The sequence below is a fragment of the Macrobrachium rosenbergii genome, chromosome 25 (genome assembly GCF_040412425.1).
Source record: "Macrobrachium rosenbergii isolate ZJJX-2024 chromosome 25, ASM4041242v1, whole genome shotgun sequence".
In the NCBI taxonomy this organism is placed as follows: Eukaryota; Metazoa; Arthropoda; class Malacostraca; order Decapoda; family Palaemonidae; genus Macrobrachium; species Macrobrachium rosenbergii.
Genome location: NC_089765.1, coordinates 42,839,474 through 42,853,990, shown reverse-complemented (window position 1 = coordinate 42,853,990; position 14,517 = coordinate 42,839,474). Strand labels below are relative to the sequence as shown.

General features: G+C 41.0%; 1 protein-coding gene and 1 long non-coding RNA gene across 2 annotated transcripts in view; one reads left to right on the top strand and one right to left on the bottom strand.

The window, feature by feature from the left end:
* Positions 1–5,641, bottom strand: part of LOC136852614 (uncharacterized protein C05D11.1-like) — a 203,762-nt gene extending 198,121 nt beyond the window's left edge. Inside the window, exon 1 of the mRNA XM_067127501.1 lies at positions 4,740–5,641. The gene's annotated coding sequence lies outside the window, so the exon portion shown is untranslated. The remainder of the gene's footprint in view (positions 1–4,739) is intronic.
* A 2,143-nt stretch (positions 5,642–7,784) lies between these two features.
* LOC136852613 (uncharacterized) overlaps positions 7,785–14,517 on the top strand; it is a 131,095-nt gene continuing 124,362 nt past the window's right edge. The window contains exon 1 of the long non-coding RNA XR_010857198.1: positions 7,785–7,923. This is a non-coding gene — a long non-coding RNA (uncharacterized lncRNA). The remainder of the gene's footprint in view (positions 7,924–14,517) is intronic.

Here is a 14,517-nt window from a genome sequence, read left to right as displayed (position 1 = left end):
GACTATGCCTGTAAGTGAAGAGACTGAGGGTTTACCCACTCCAGAAGGATCAATGAGCTTAGAAGAGTTGTTCTAGGGAAATGAGGTTTCCCCTAATGCTGACCTGAAGAAAGTCTGGGTAGTCAAGATGTTCCTGAAGATAACAGTGAAACTACAGTAGCTGAGTTAGCAGATACTGAGAGCCCAACCCTTGAAGTTGGTCAAGTGTCCAGAGAGAAGCTAATGGAACTGCAGAAAAAGGATGCATCATTAGCCAAGTTGTTTTTCAGAGTTGTTGATCAAGAAGAGATGCAACAAACTCCTACCTGTTATTACCTGAAGGAAAGTTTGCTGATGAGGAAGCATAGACCTGCAGATATACCAGGAGATGCTGAATGGGGCAAATATCATCAAATTTTGATCCCACGTCCATTGAGGAAGCAAGTGGTAGCAGTAGCTCATGAGTCTGGACATATGGGAATCAGGAAGACTGTGGAGAAGACCATGAAATATTTTTTCTGGCCTGGACTTCACAAAGATGTTAGCAAGTTCTGTCGGGAGTGTCATACCTGCCAGATAGCTGGAAAGCCAAATGAAACCATTCAAAAATCCCCCCTACAACCTATAGAAGTTAGAGGAGAACCCTTTAGCAAGGTGATTATAGATATGGTTGGACCACTGCTGAAGACGAAGAAGGGTCATGAATATCTGTTAACAATGATGTGTCCTGTGACAAGATACCCTGAGGCAATCCCTGTTAGAAGCATATCCACCAAGATAGTTGCTGAGAAGCTAGTGGAGTTTTTCTCAAAGTTTGGGATACCAGAGATTGTACAAAGTGATAGAGGAACCAATTTTACTTCCAAACTGTTTCAGGACGTGATGAACTTGTCAGGAGTGAAACAACAGTTATCCACTGCGTATCACCCAGAGACTCAAGGAGCCTTGGAAAGGTTTCACCAGACATTGAAAAGTATGCTGACTAAGTATTGTTCTGAGTCAGGCAGAGACTGGGGTGTTGGTGTACAATTAATGTTATTTGAAATTAGGAATGCTTACCAAGAAAGCATGGGTTGTTCACCTAACGAGACGATTTTTGGTAGAGAAGTGAGAGGACCGTTGAAAATTCTTGCAGAAAATTGGGAAGAAAATCAAGTGGAAGTCCAAGGAGAGTATGTAGAGAACTTGAGGAAAAGACTGGAAGAGATTAGAAAATTCTCTTTAGAAAATCTGAAACTGAGTCAAGAGAAAATGAAAAGGAGATATGATAAGAAGACTAAGCTAAGAAGTTTTAGTGTTGGCCAACAAGTGTTAGTGTTTTTACCTGTCAAGAGATTTCCCCTTTCCAACAAGTTTCAAGGTCCTTACAAGATAATTGAGAGCTTAAGTGATAGAACTTATGTAATTGAAACACCAGAAAGACGAAGACGGAAAAGGAAGATACATGTAAACCTCTTAAAACCTTCCTTCTCAGAAACCAAAATGGAAACTGTCAATAACCCAGACAACTTCAACTACAGAAGACGACGATGGATATGAATTGGGAGCTGAAAGCAAGATGAATAATTCTTCAATTTTGGAAAATTTGGAGGATAAACTGAAACATCTGAGTGTTGAGCAAGGTGATGAGTTGTGTGAAGTGATCAGAAGCTTCACAGAACTATTTACAGATGTACCTAGGTGTACTGATCTGACCAAGCAAGAGATCAAGATCCAAGAAGATGGCAGACCATTCAAACAGAGAGCTTATCGCCTATCACCTTATCGAGATGTTTTGAAGAAAGAAGTCGAATATTTGTTACGACATGGATTAGCAGAACCCAGTTCAAGTCACTACAGTTCTCCATGTGTGTTAGTGAAGAAACTGGATGGCTCGTTTAGGATAGTTACTGATTATAGGAAACTGAATTCCATCAGTGTGGCTGACAATTATCCCTTGCCTCTTATAGATCAGTTACTTGATAATGTTGGGCAAGCCAACTTTGTCTCCAAGATAGACTTGTTGAAGGGATACTATCAAATTCCCTTAGATGAGAATGCTAAGTTTCTGTCAGCTTTTATTACTCCTTTTGGACTATCAGTATACTGTTCTGCCATTTGGTCTGATGAATGCACCTGCAATGTTTCAACGAGTGATGGATCAACTGCTAGGGTCCATAGAAGGAGTAGGTGTATATCTATAAGTGTATATCTGGATGACAGAGTCATTTACTCTACAACATGGGAAGAACATCTGAAGATCCTGAGGAAAGTTTTAAAAAAACTAAAGGAAGCAGGATTAACAGTCAACCTAGAGAAGAGTGAGTTTGGGAAGGCAACTGTGCAGTATCTTGAGTTTGAAGTTGGGAAAGGCCTTCTCGCTCCAGTAAATGCTAATGTAGAATGTATCTGTAAGGCTACCCCACCTACTACTAGAAAACAGCTACAGAGATTTTTGGGCATGGCAGGATTCTATCCACGTTTCTGCCCGAACTTCTCAGCTGTAGTAGCCCCCTTAACAGATTTAACTAGTCCCAAAGCTAAGTTTGTTTGGACTACAGAATGTCAAGAATCTTTTGATAAGGTAAAAGCCATTTTAACTTCAAGACCAGTACTTCGGGCTCCAGACTTCAATAAGAAATTTGTGATACAAGTTGATGCCCCTGACTGTGGAATTGGAGCTGTACTACTTCAAGATGATGAAAGTGAACTTTTGGATCCCATATGTTTCATGTCTTCGAAATTGAAAAAGCATCAGAAAGTGTATTCCATGATAGAAAAAGAAACTCTAGCCTTAATCACAGCATTGAAAAAGTTTGAAGTGTATGTGAACAGACCTAGGAATGAAGAAATTTTAGTGCTGTCTGATCACAATCTGCTCACGTTTTTACAGCGGATCAAGAATCACAACCAGAGACTCACTCGGTGGTCTCTGTGCTTGCAAACCTATAATATTAAAGTACAGCATATTTCAGGTAAGAACAACATGGTTGCTGATTACTTATCCCGTTGTGAATTGCTGGATTCAACCCCGGGATAACCAATCTTCTGGGGGGAGGAGTCTTATGCTGTGGTTTTCGTAATGCAGTAATCTCCCCTCAGTCATGGTGTGTATTGTTGTATACTGTATAATTTTGTATTCAGATGCGCATATGCCATAACAGAGTTAGCATAAAGTTACAGTGATTAAATACTGTATGGTTTGAGAGAAGGATGATGCGTGGTGTGTAGAGAGAAGGGACAGAGAGTGGTTGTTTCTATAAAGAGCCGATCTGTTTAGTCAATATTCAAAACTGCTGAAGTAACGCATTCCATTGGGGCTTGCTCAAAACACTGTTGGGTGGAAAATTCTATCACGTATATAGACGCCCATACAGAGGAGTCCATTCTGAGACCTACAGCCGTGTTGAAGAGAGAAGCGGTTCTCTCTCTCTCTCCCTCTCTTGCTCGCTCTCAGGACTTTGTATGTCCTGATGTACATAACGTAACTGATAATTTTGGTAGATAAGGGTCACTCGTTACTTTTAATTGTTTAATTCCGTAGTAAAAGTGTCTGAGTTATCTGAACAGTGTATTTTACTGAGTGTACATACGTAATGGTGCCTGATTAAAGACATGAAGCATTTGGTACCAAGGTATTGTAACATAATTATTGGTTTTTAGTGCACTAAAAATAACATTTACAGTGATTATATGTAAAGATACTATTTTCCTTTTTAATACTTTCTCCATGTTGTATGTTTTATGCTTTATCTTTTGACGAATTTTATATATATGTGGTGTGTTTGCTATTGCCTTAATTTTTGCTTTACATTTTTCTATATTTAATTTTTTGCAGAGTATATTTCTGTGTCTTTTGTATCCACATTTTTATATGTTTGATTTAATTGCCTTATTTTGTTTCACACTTGGGAATTAATTTACTTGTATTTCCTTTCAATCAAATTTTGTTACTTATTTTAAATTTTACTTGAATAATTTTTTTATTAATTAATAAATTAATTTCTGATTTAATTTTGACTGATGATTATTTCAGATTTAATCCAATTTTGTTTCGTTTTCAAGTAATAATAAATTTCCCTGAGACTGTTAATGTCATGTATAATCTTTGAATTTAGAAATAAATTTTTGTATTTAAAATTACTATCTCAGAGTTTCATTTGTTGACCCACCAGTAATTTTGATTTGAATTAGATAAAGAGTGGTAAGTGGGATGTTTTCCTTCAAGTAACTGAAGTGAGCTCGAACCAGGGAAATAAAAATACTTAGATTTTATAATGTTATTGGAGTGATGCCCTTTGATTTTACCTCACACCTATTTGAATGAACTTTTCATGATTGATAAGTTTTATAAGGGATCACTGTTGCCTTTTGAGAAATCAGTCGTTTTGTATGTGTGATGAAGATTCAGGTGTCTGGCTGTTGTGAGGTAACTATAATAGTCTAATAAATGGTAAATTTGGTAATCAAATATCAAGCACTTAGATACCAGGCATGTATATATATGTATATATATATATATGTATGTATATATATATATATATATATATATATATATATATATATATATATATATATATATATATATATATATATATATATATATATATATATACAGGCTATAGGTCGAGTGTTCTCTTACTACAGCACGTATATTAGGCTACTTAGGCCTATCAGGCCTACTGTAACTCAAAATTGACTATACATTCTTTAAAATCTTAATGTACCTTAGAAAATGTGAAGGAATAAATAATTAAGTGTCAGGATATTGTCTAACTAACCTCATATAAGCCTTGTCAATTTCCTGGTCGTCCCTGATGATATGCATCAAATCTTAATACCAAACTATGAAAGTGGTGTAGGACTGTCCTCAGCAGCAGCTCTTGATTTTTCTTATGCTTTGGGATTTTTTACTTTTCTTGGTAGGTTATCTTGAGGTTGGAGATAATTATTGACAGTTTAATTTTGATTGTGTCTTCTCCTTGAATCAACTTTTCAAGTAGGATCTCGTAGGCCTGAGCATCAATCCCTTCTCTTTGTCACTTAGTCTTTAGACCTAACTTTCCAAAGACATAAGAGTTGTATGTGTGATTCAAGAACTCCCTCCATAATTCTTTATCACTCGATGTTGAAACGTTTGTGTACATAATACTTGTGTCAAATGAAAGAGTTGCTAAGCTGCGGGTGTCTATCGTTAGGACGGCCATATACACATATGGCGACCTTGAGATTTCAAAAATAAATATTGGAAGCCAGAACCTGGGGTTGGCAGATTCACATTCACTGTCCACACCGTTCGATCACCGTACTCCGGCCACTTTCAGCAGGACATTGGTCCCATAGACCAAAATTACTCTGATTTACTTGCAATTTATTCCGGTGGTCGCTTACAATGGCAGTATCGCCCAAGGTCTATAGACCTTGGTATCGCCTATGTGGGACCTTTAACTGGCAAGTTCTCAGTCGTCTCAGGGGACACAGAAAACTTTTTGTTTATTTGCAAAATATTCACGCAACTAGTGTGGGTTTCACATACCTCCTTCAACCATTTTGTACTACTTCCTTACTTTCTCGACAACGTCAACAATTCTTTACCTTAGCTCGTACACACATTCTGAAACACTACTTAAAAGGACTGATAGCAAGGTATACGTTCAAGCTGTTTCGTAATCTAACGTCGAGTGAGGGAGTCATCGTCTCACATGAGCATCTAGAATCCTAGATAAACCTGGACTATTATAAATTTTTGAATATCAAGCTGTATAACAAGAAATAATTGTAAGTTAAGGCACGAATAATGACAATGCGGAAATGATATTTGGTACTGCTCAAAATTATAGTAAATTTTCCATAAAATCTTAAAAGGTTAGTCCGGTAATGTTTAGTTGATTCCTCCCCTGAAGTGGTGCAAATTTATACCAACCACAGTTCCGAATTCTTGATACTTTATTATATTGTATCGAGTTATACGTACATTTCCTCCCTTTGTCTGCTAAGAAATTGGTGGATGTCAATCGTATTTTTCGTTGGCATACAGAGGATAACTGGAAAAATGAGTGATCTTTTATTACAGTTAATTGTTTATTACAATACACTTAGGCTACCTAGGTTAGTTGTTGCCAGGTGTCCTCTTGAGAGGTGACAGACTGGTTACTGCTTCTTTGGATAAATTTTGAAACTTCCAAGACTTTGAAAGTAGTCGATGTTTACTGGTTTGACAAACATACCCAAAAATATAAGGGTACTGAGAAATATAAATATTAACTACTCAGTAAGTTGCGACGAAAACAGAAGGCGTATAAGAGGAAACTGGTTTTTTCTTTAAAACTGTTAACACATAGAAACAAATTGTTTACTGAAACTTTAAACTGTCACTACTAGCTAACAAACGAATGGGGTCCGCTAGGAGGTCCGCCATAAAGAGAGAAGAAGCGTCTACGAAAAGAGGCTGCTGTTTATTTTAAGAAATTGTTTTGTTCCTAAATTGCCAATTGTTCTTTCTGTGGCACAAAGTTAAGCCATTTCAACTGGCTGAAATCGAAAGAGATTGTTGGTATCTTTCTAGAACGTGACTCGGATATAGATAGGTGCTTATCGGACCACACTCCGCATTTAATTAGCGTTTATAGGTCTATTCTCGAAGGAAAAGTTGAATTTCCAAAAATATCGTTTAAGTCACTGTTTCTCAACCTTTTTCTGGTGGTGGCCCCCTTCAATCCAGTGCAAGTTGTTGTGGCCCCTCCATGCCAACTCTGAGTTCTTACCCCCCCCACACACACACCCGCCTTCCGTCCATCACCTTAATACGCCTAGGGAAGGTATATTAATGGTTCTAGTTTGAGTAGTACCATGTACTCAAAACACTAAAAGATACTCTTACCCCTCCCTCAATAACAAATAAAGTGAATAGATAAATAAAATTCATGACAAGTATGTGTGTGTGTGTACTGAGTGTACATGAAAGAGACTGTGTATGTAAGTATAAATGTATGTTTGTACACTGTATGTAAGTATAAATGTATGTTTGTATGTACATACGTATGTGGATATAAAGTTATCTTTCACAAACCTCTTTGGTAGAACTTAAATCAAGTCTCTTCCTCGCAAGTCTATGTTAAACTGAAAGACGGATCTATTATTGAAGAAGAAACAATATAACGGTTATATTATAACCCATATACCGTTGCTGTTAAAATTGTTTATAAACATCTTAATGGTTGTCGTTCGGAAGTTTACCAGTCAGCATAATCTTTGATAGTTCAGTCTTTTACCACTCTGCCTGCTAGAGAGAGGGAGAGAGAGAGAGAGAGAGAAAGAGAGAGAGAGAAAGAGAGAGAGAGAGAGAGAGTTAATGGTTTTTGTCAAGGGTCATAGTTCAGCCTTTTACCACTCTGCCAGCTAGAGAGAGAGAGAGAGAGTGAAGAGATTATTGAATATTTCACTGTCTGCAAAAATTACCTGGTATATTGAATTGAATGATGTTCAAACTAAACTCAAGCATATTAATGATTTATTTCAAAATATTACACATTTATATATTTTGTGGGTCCTAAATTTTCTGTGGCCCCCCATGGCCCCCCATTTTTCAAATTTTGCCTTGTGGCCCCTGAAAAAATCTCATGGCCCCCAAGGGGGCCATATGGCCCACGTTGAGTAACATTCTGATACTTTTTATATGGAAAAATTTATTATATTCAGTATATAAGGAGTAAATTCATGGAAACTCATTATAGATATTTATCTAAATGACGTCACAATCTGGGGTGTAAAATCCCGCCAAAAATACCACTTGCAACTTGAGCTGCAACTTTCCACTCCAGTTGCGATATTCATGTCAAGTGAACGGTGTCGAGCGTGCTTTCCGCGTTACGGTTTAATTATTGGTGAAGTGATAGTATATTAAGTCGGCCGCCGTTTTTCAGATTTTGCTCGCGACATAAAGATATGCAGTAATAGGAAGTTCAGGTGAGTAGGCTATATTGAATTGTAATGGATTAAGTTTTGAAATAAGGTCGCGTAGGCCTAACTGCCTGACACGAGTTTGCTCACGTTAGGCCTATGTCCGCAGATTGCGGCATTATTTAAAGCAGCAGGATTGCATCTTAACGAAGCTTTCCCTTAGCCTGACATATATCTCTGGGCACGATGCGTTGACCTGATCCGGGGCGGTGTTGCTCAACCCCCACCCCTTGTCGTCCAAGTGACCTTGTGCACGGCGTAGGCTTATGGGAGATTTTGCCTTATCCTTTGAGTTCAGACTTAGCCTATATTGAGACTTGATGAGCAATGACAAGACTTCTATAACTGTAACTAGTAAACATTTTTTTTTTTTTATTAAGCTAGACCTTGCTGACCAGGGTATTATTTTATAAGTTGCCAATACTTTATATGGAGTTGTAACCTACATTTTTGAAAAGAGCTCTATAAATAAAAAAAAATTAATAAAATTACGACTTACAAGGTAAGAATACAGCCCCCCCCCCAAATGAATAAAATTACGACTTACAAGGTAAGAATACTGCCCCCCCCCATAGTTAATACGGCAAAATTGTAACCAGTAAACACCCATAGGTCAAGTTATATTGGTATTTTAAGGTTCTTTTAGTGCCTTATCATTTCTTAGTTATTTTTGCATGAAAAACCCAAAATGGTTTTTCGTGCTAAAATGGCTGACTGGTGTCTTACCTGTGCCAGAGATTTGGCAGATGTCTCTGCAAGGTAACCAGGTATGTAGCATAGCCTAGGCCTAGGGAATGTCAGTGGAAGTAGCCCAATGCCTGCGATGAAATGGATGACAAATTAATCGGCAATACAGTGAAACATTAATGCCTCTCCAACACTGAATATGGCAGCAGAAGTGGTCAAGTGATGGCCATTTTCTTGGTTTTGACATAGCCTAGAGAATATAGCCTAAAGAGTAAGTAGATATAAGCTGGATTTGCTCCTACAAGAATACAGACCTTCACCTATCATTTGTTTATTTTATATATTCACTTATTTATTTTGTAATTGTACGGAGTTAATGTTTTTTGTATTAAGGTAGGCCTTGGTTACCTGTACTTGAGATTTGGAAGATGTCTTTACCATTGTAAGGGCGTCAAATCGTGCCTCTCTTTCCTTGCGTTTCTCCTACCAGATGTACATTAATCACGTCATGTATTTTACCTGTCTTTATTTCAGATTCTTTGTGTACCTCATCTTATGCATCATTGTACGGCCTTTCTGCTGATATGTATATATACCTTTTGTATGTCATGTAACAAATGTTGTACGTATTTTTATGCTTGCTAAAAAGCACAAATCCTGTATGGGACGCTGCAGAGGGTCTCGGGTCACCCGCTACCTTTCTGTCCGCTTTTTGTCTTATAAACACCTGTCAAGAATAATAAAGGGTAATTCTAAGCCAGCTGTCCGCGGTGAGCTAGACTATGGCAATTGACGTTTTTCTATGTTATTTTACTTGCTTTACAAGAATTTAAAGTAATATTTTGTCGGCCGGCTGTAACTAAGCTGTCATTGACCTTTGAAGACTATGCGAGTTGAATTGCCTAATGCGGGGTAGGTCTAAGCCAGCATTCCGCGGCAAAACCCCCACCCCTCCATAGCTAATACAGCAAAATTTTAACCAGTAAACACCCCTGAAAATACCAACATATTGTACCCTAGAGGTGTTTACTGGTTATATACAATTTTGCCGTATTAGCTATGGAGGTGGGGGGGCGGGCTTGCCGCGGAATGCCGGCTTAGACCTACCCTGCGTTAGGTAATTCAAGTCGTGTAGTCTTCAAAGGTCAATCACAGTTTAGTTACAACCGGGCGACAAAATATTACTTGAAATTCTTGTAAAGCAAGTAAAATAACATAGAAAAACGCCAATTGCCACAGTCTAGCTCACCGCGGACTGCCGGCTTAGAATTACCTAATACTGTAAAGAATCAGTCTTTCACCTCTGAATTTTCCTTGAAGCCTCACACCATATTTAACAAAGTATGTTGCTTAGCATAGGCCTAGTTAATGTCAGTGAAAGCACCCTGGTGCCGGTATTGAAAAGGATGACAATTTAATAGGTATTGTGTTGTACTGTGTTGTGTTTCTTTAAATCCTGTCCAACTCTGAATTTCTTGATTTTCCTGTGGGTAAAATGGCTTAAGCGGTAAGTGAAAGTACGCTAGATTTGCTCTTACAAGAATACAAACCTTCATCTATTATTTATTTATTTTCTTCACATATTTGTATTATAAATTGTACTATTTAAACAGCTTTTAAGTTTTCTGTAAAAGAAAACTATTGTGCCGGCTCTGTCCATCCACACTTTTCTGTCTGCCCTCAGAGCTTAAAAACTAGTGAGGCTAGAGGGCTGCAAATTGATGTGTTGATCTTCCACCCTCCAATCATGAAAAATACCAAATTGCAGCCCTCTAGCCTCAGTGGTGTTTATTTTATTTAAGGTTAAAGTTATCCGGCAACGATATAGGACAGGCTGCCACTGGGCCATGGTTAAAGTTTCGTAGGCTTATACAGCATTATACCGAGACCACCAATAGATAGATCTGTTTTTGTTGGTCTTCATTATACACTACAGAAAGCTCGATTGCGCTGAAGAAACTTTGGCACATTGTTTCTGGTTTCTAGTATGCAGGAAGGTCTAGCTTACTCATGCCTTAGATTTGGCAGATGTCTTTATTGTAGATAACAATGGATTTTGCTTAGATTAGACCTAGGAAGTATCAGTGGAAGTAGCCTAGGGCCTGTGATGAAAGGGATGACAAATTAAATGGTAATAGCTTACAATAAAACTTTCATTCCTACCGATGGCCATTTTCTTGGTGTTGCCATAAGGAATATATAGCGTAATGGGTAAGTAGATACATGTTAGATTTACTCGTACGTGAATACAGAACTTTCTCAATTCTGTACTTATTTTATTTATTCACCTATTGTTTAATAATTGCACTGAGTACTTTTTTTTTTATTATTATTATTATTATTAAGCTAGACCCAGCTTAACTGTACCTGAGATTTGGCAGATGTCTTTACTTTAGATAACAAGGTATATTGCTTAGTGTTGGCTTAGGGAATGCCAATGGAAGTAGCTTATTGCCTGTGATAAAAAGGTTGGTAAATTAACTAGTGATACTGTGATCCTTAAATCCTGCCCAATACTGAATTTATTTACCAGAAACAGTCAAATGATGGTTATTTTGGTGATTTTACCAAAGGGGTAAGTAAATACGAGTTAGATTTGCTCCCACTAGAGTACAAACCTTCACCTATTATGTAGGAGTACTGCATTCTGAGTGCAAGCTGGAAATAGCCATTAAATGGTTGCAATAAAGTGGTTAATTAGTGGCAGGCATTGCCCTTGAATTTGTTGGTAACCTGTCGCTTACCAAGTAATTACATAGCTATAGTTTTCACTAGTTTGGCAGCTTAAATCTTAAAAATCGCAGTAGCGCTTCAATAGTTTAGTGTAGGTGACAAGTCCCTCCCACTAATGGGAGTACTGGGAATGACTTAGCAGAAAACTTGATTTGTTCCGACACAATATACAGCAAAAACCATCATTCCGACACGATATACAAATCATCAGTCCTTTACATTAGGAATTACTTTCAGCGAAGCTGGAAACAGCCATTGAACTTTCAAACAAGGTGGTTAGGCAGTTAACTACCGTCCAGGAGGCGGGAGTCCTGCCTGCCTGGATGTAAACATTCCAATTTACTTTTGGCCATCTTGCAATACAGACGTGTTTCTCTCTCTCTCTCTCTCTCTCTCTGCCCTGACTGCTGTTGAGCTATTTTCCTGGTGGGATCTTTTCTATTTACCTTGTTGTGATTGCTTTGTGTGTTTGTCATTATGCCAGCTCATGAAGGAAATGAACCTCGTAAGCCCGCCTTCCCCCAGTGTGTGTGTCTCCTGGGGTTGGTTGGAAGAAGTGTGGTAGCTTCAGGTCAAATATTGTTGTGGACCCTCGCGCCCTTGCAGGTCGCGTGTGTTCATGAGTACAGTATGTACTTGTGCTGAGCGTTGCTCCTGGTCAGCTGAGCAGTGTGTGAAGTTTGAGGGGATGAAACAGTACCAGATGAACCCTTCCAAGGCATCGTCTGAGGGTTATACGCCCCCAATGACTCCCTTGGTGGCTAACCCTTAGGGATTGTTTCTTTCAAGCAAACTTCCCTTCTGGCTGTCTCTCCTTCAGGAGAGGACTCCCCTTCTTCTTCTTCGCTCACTTCTTTGGGCATGGAAAGACGAGGGGGGGGGAATCAGGACGACCTCTTCTCAGGGGCCTCTACTTACCCTGGGGGTTAATTTTTCCCCCCGGAGCGAGTGGAGACTCCCTCCATTAACTCGACTTTCTTCAGGTTTGGCGGTAGGGGCTCCTCTCGGGGGCCAGGCCAGGGATCTGAATTCAACTTGGCTCCACCTCTGTGTTCCTGGCATTCCATCACAAGGGTCTCCTTGGTCATCTGACTGGCACTCTGGTGGTAACTCACGCAGCGGCTATTGCTACCACCAGCACTGTTACAATGACAGCTTTCGCCAAGATGCCGGTGACTGTCTCGTCTCACCTGGGGACCCAGGGGACCCAGATGACTGCTGTGCCGGCATCTCAGCATGCTGTGCCTCTGCCTCCTGGCTTCTCCGTGGCTCCTCTTTCCATGATGGTGACCTATTCCATGCCTCATGTTATGGTTCCTGCTCTTGCTGTTCCTGGCTTTGCTGGTTCCCGGGCTATCTTGGTTGCTCCATCTCCCCAATCTATCCTGGTAACCCCGGTCATGGCTCCTGGCTTCCTTGGCTCTCGTTCTGTCCTGGCTCCACCTGCCCAGGCTGTTCCAGTCGCCCCAGTCGCTGCTCCTGGCTTCCCTGGTCACCGCTGTTGACGAGTCTGCTGCCCGGATCGCTCCCGCTATCCCGGCCACCCTGTGCTCCTGTGACATCTGTTGGATAAGCTGCTTCCTCCTCCTCTGCCTCGACAGAAGCGCTTGTATACCCCCTCGGAGAGGGCACTGCCCACCAAGCAGGTCGACCCAGGCCTGGTGTGTCTGGGCCCGGGTCTCGCTGCATCAGCTTGCCGCAGAAGGAATCTCCCTCTTGCAGCAAGAAGCAGCAACCCTGGAAGCCACCATTTTGTGGCTCTCCAGGCAGTCTCCTGACTGAATCTGTGGTCATTCACAGTATCCAGAGTGGCTGCATCCTCAGGCGCTATCATGCTTGTGGAGGATTCCGCTTTTGGTAGGCTGTGCCAGTCTGGAGGTAGAGCCATCTCTTACCTTACCCACCAGATGGCAAACCTGTGGGTGAGCCTGGTGTTAAAGAGAAGAGACGCAGTTGTTTCTCGTTTCGCCAGGTCTGTAGGTCCTGAGTTGGCAGTGACCCTACGGAACGGAATGTTGCTTGGTTCTGCCTCTCTCTTCCCTAGAGAGTTGGTAGATGCTGCTGTGGACAAGCATCAGGCCAAAGACAACGACTGCCTTGTCCATCAAGCAATGGCCAAGACCTCTGGGTCTTCAAACTCCACTGCGGGTCGGCCTTCAGGCCAGGGTAGCTCTTCCTCGCCCCCAAGAAGTCCCAGACTTCGAAGCGCTCCCGTGGGAACACCCAGCCTCCTTCTTCCTCTGGGAAGGGTGGGCAATTGCACCCCTTTTAGCCCTCTTTCCAGTCCGGTAAAGGGACAAAGGCTAAGAAGAAGAAGGGAAAATGCTAGGGGCGACGTTCCCCTCCGGCTGCTGCCAGTGGTGGGGGCTGCCTATCGAGCCATTGGGCAACATGGCAGCGATACGGAGCTGAGACCTGGGTAGTGGATGTCCTTCGGGAGGGGCATCTACTCCCCTTCAAGTCTCGGCCACCTCTCACCAACTCTTCAGTCTGTCTCCTAACCTAAGTTCCTGGTTCAACAAAGGGTCTCGCACACACACAACAGGTGCAAGCCATGCTGAGCAAGGGTGCAGTGGAAGTCGTGTCAGATCAGTCCACAGGCTTTTACAGTCTTGTCTTTCTCGTGGAGAAAGCTTCGGTGGGGCTGGAGACTAGTCATAGACCTCTCTCCCCTGAACCAATTCGTTTGCGAGATTTGGTTCACCATGGAGACAGCTTGTTCCATGCTCACCTCCATCAGGGAGAACAACTTCATTCTTACGGTGGATCTGAAGGATGAGTATTTCCAAATACCCATCCATCCGTCCTCCCTCAGGTCCCAATTCAGGGCACTGTTTTGGGCTCTCTACCACTCCCCAGGTGTTCATGCGAGTGTTCACCCTAGTGTCAGCTTGGGCCCATTCACTTGGGATACATCTATTGAGGTATCTTGACGAATGGCTGATCCTCATGAACTCCCCCTCTCAGTTGCTTCAGAACAGGGACGGCTCCTCGAGTTTTGCCATGATCTAGGGATTGTAGTAAATCTGGAGAAGTCAGATCTCACCCCCAAGCAGAGGATAAAGTACCTGTGCATGCTGATAGATACGGTAGCAGCAAGAGTCTTCCCCTTGGACTCTCTTGTCAGCAGGTTCAAGAAGGCAGTACAACTGTTCCTCTCTCACCAGGAGCAGCCAGCTC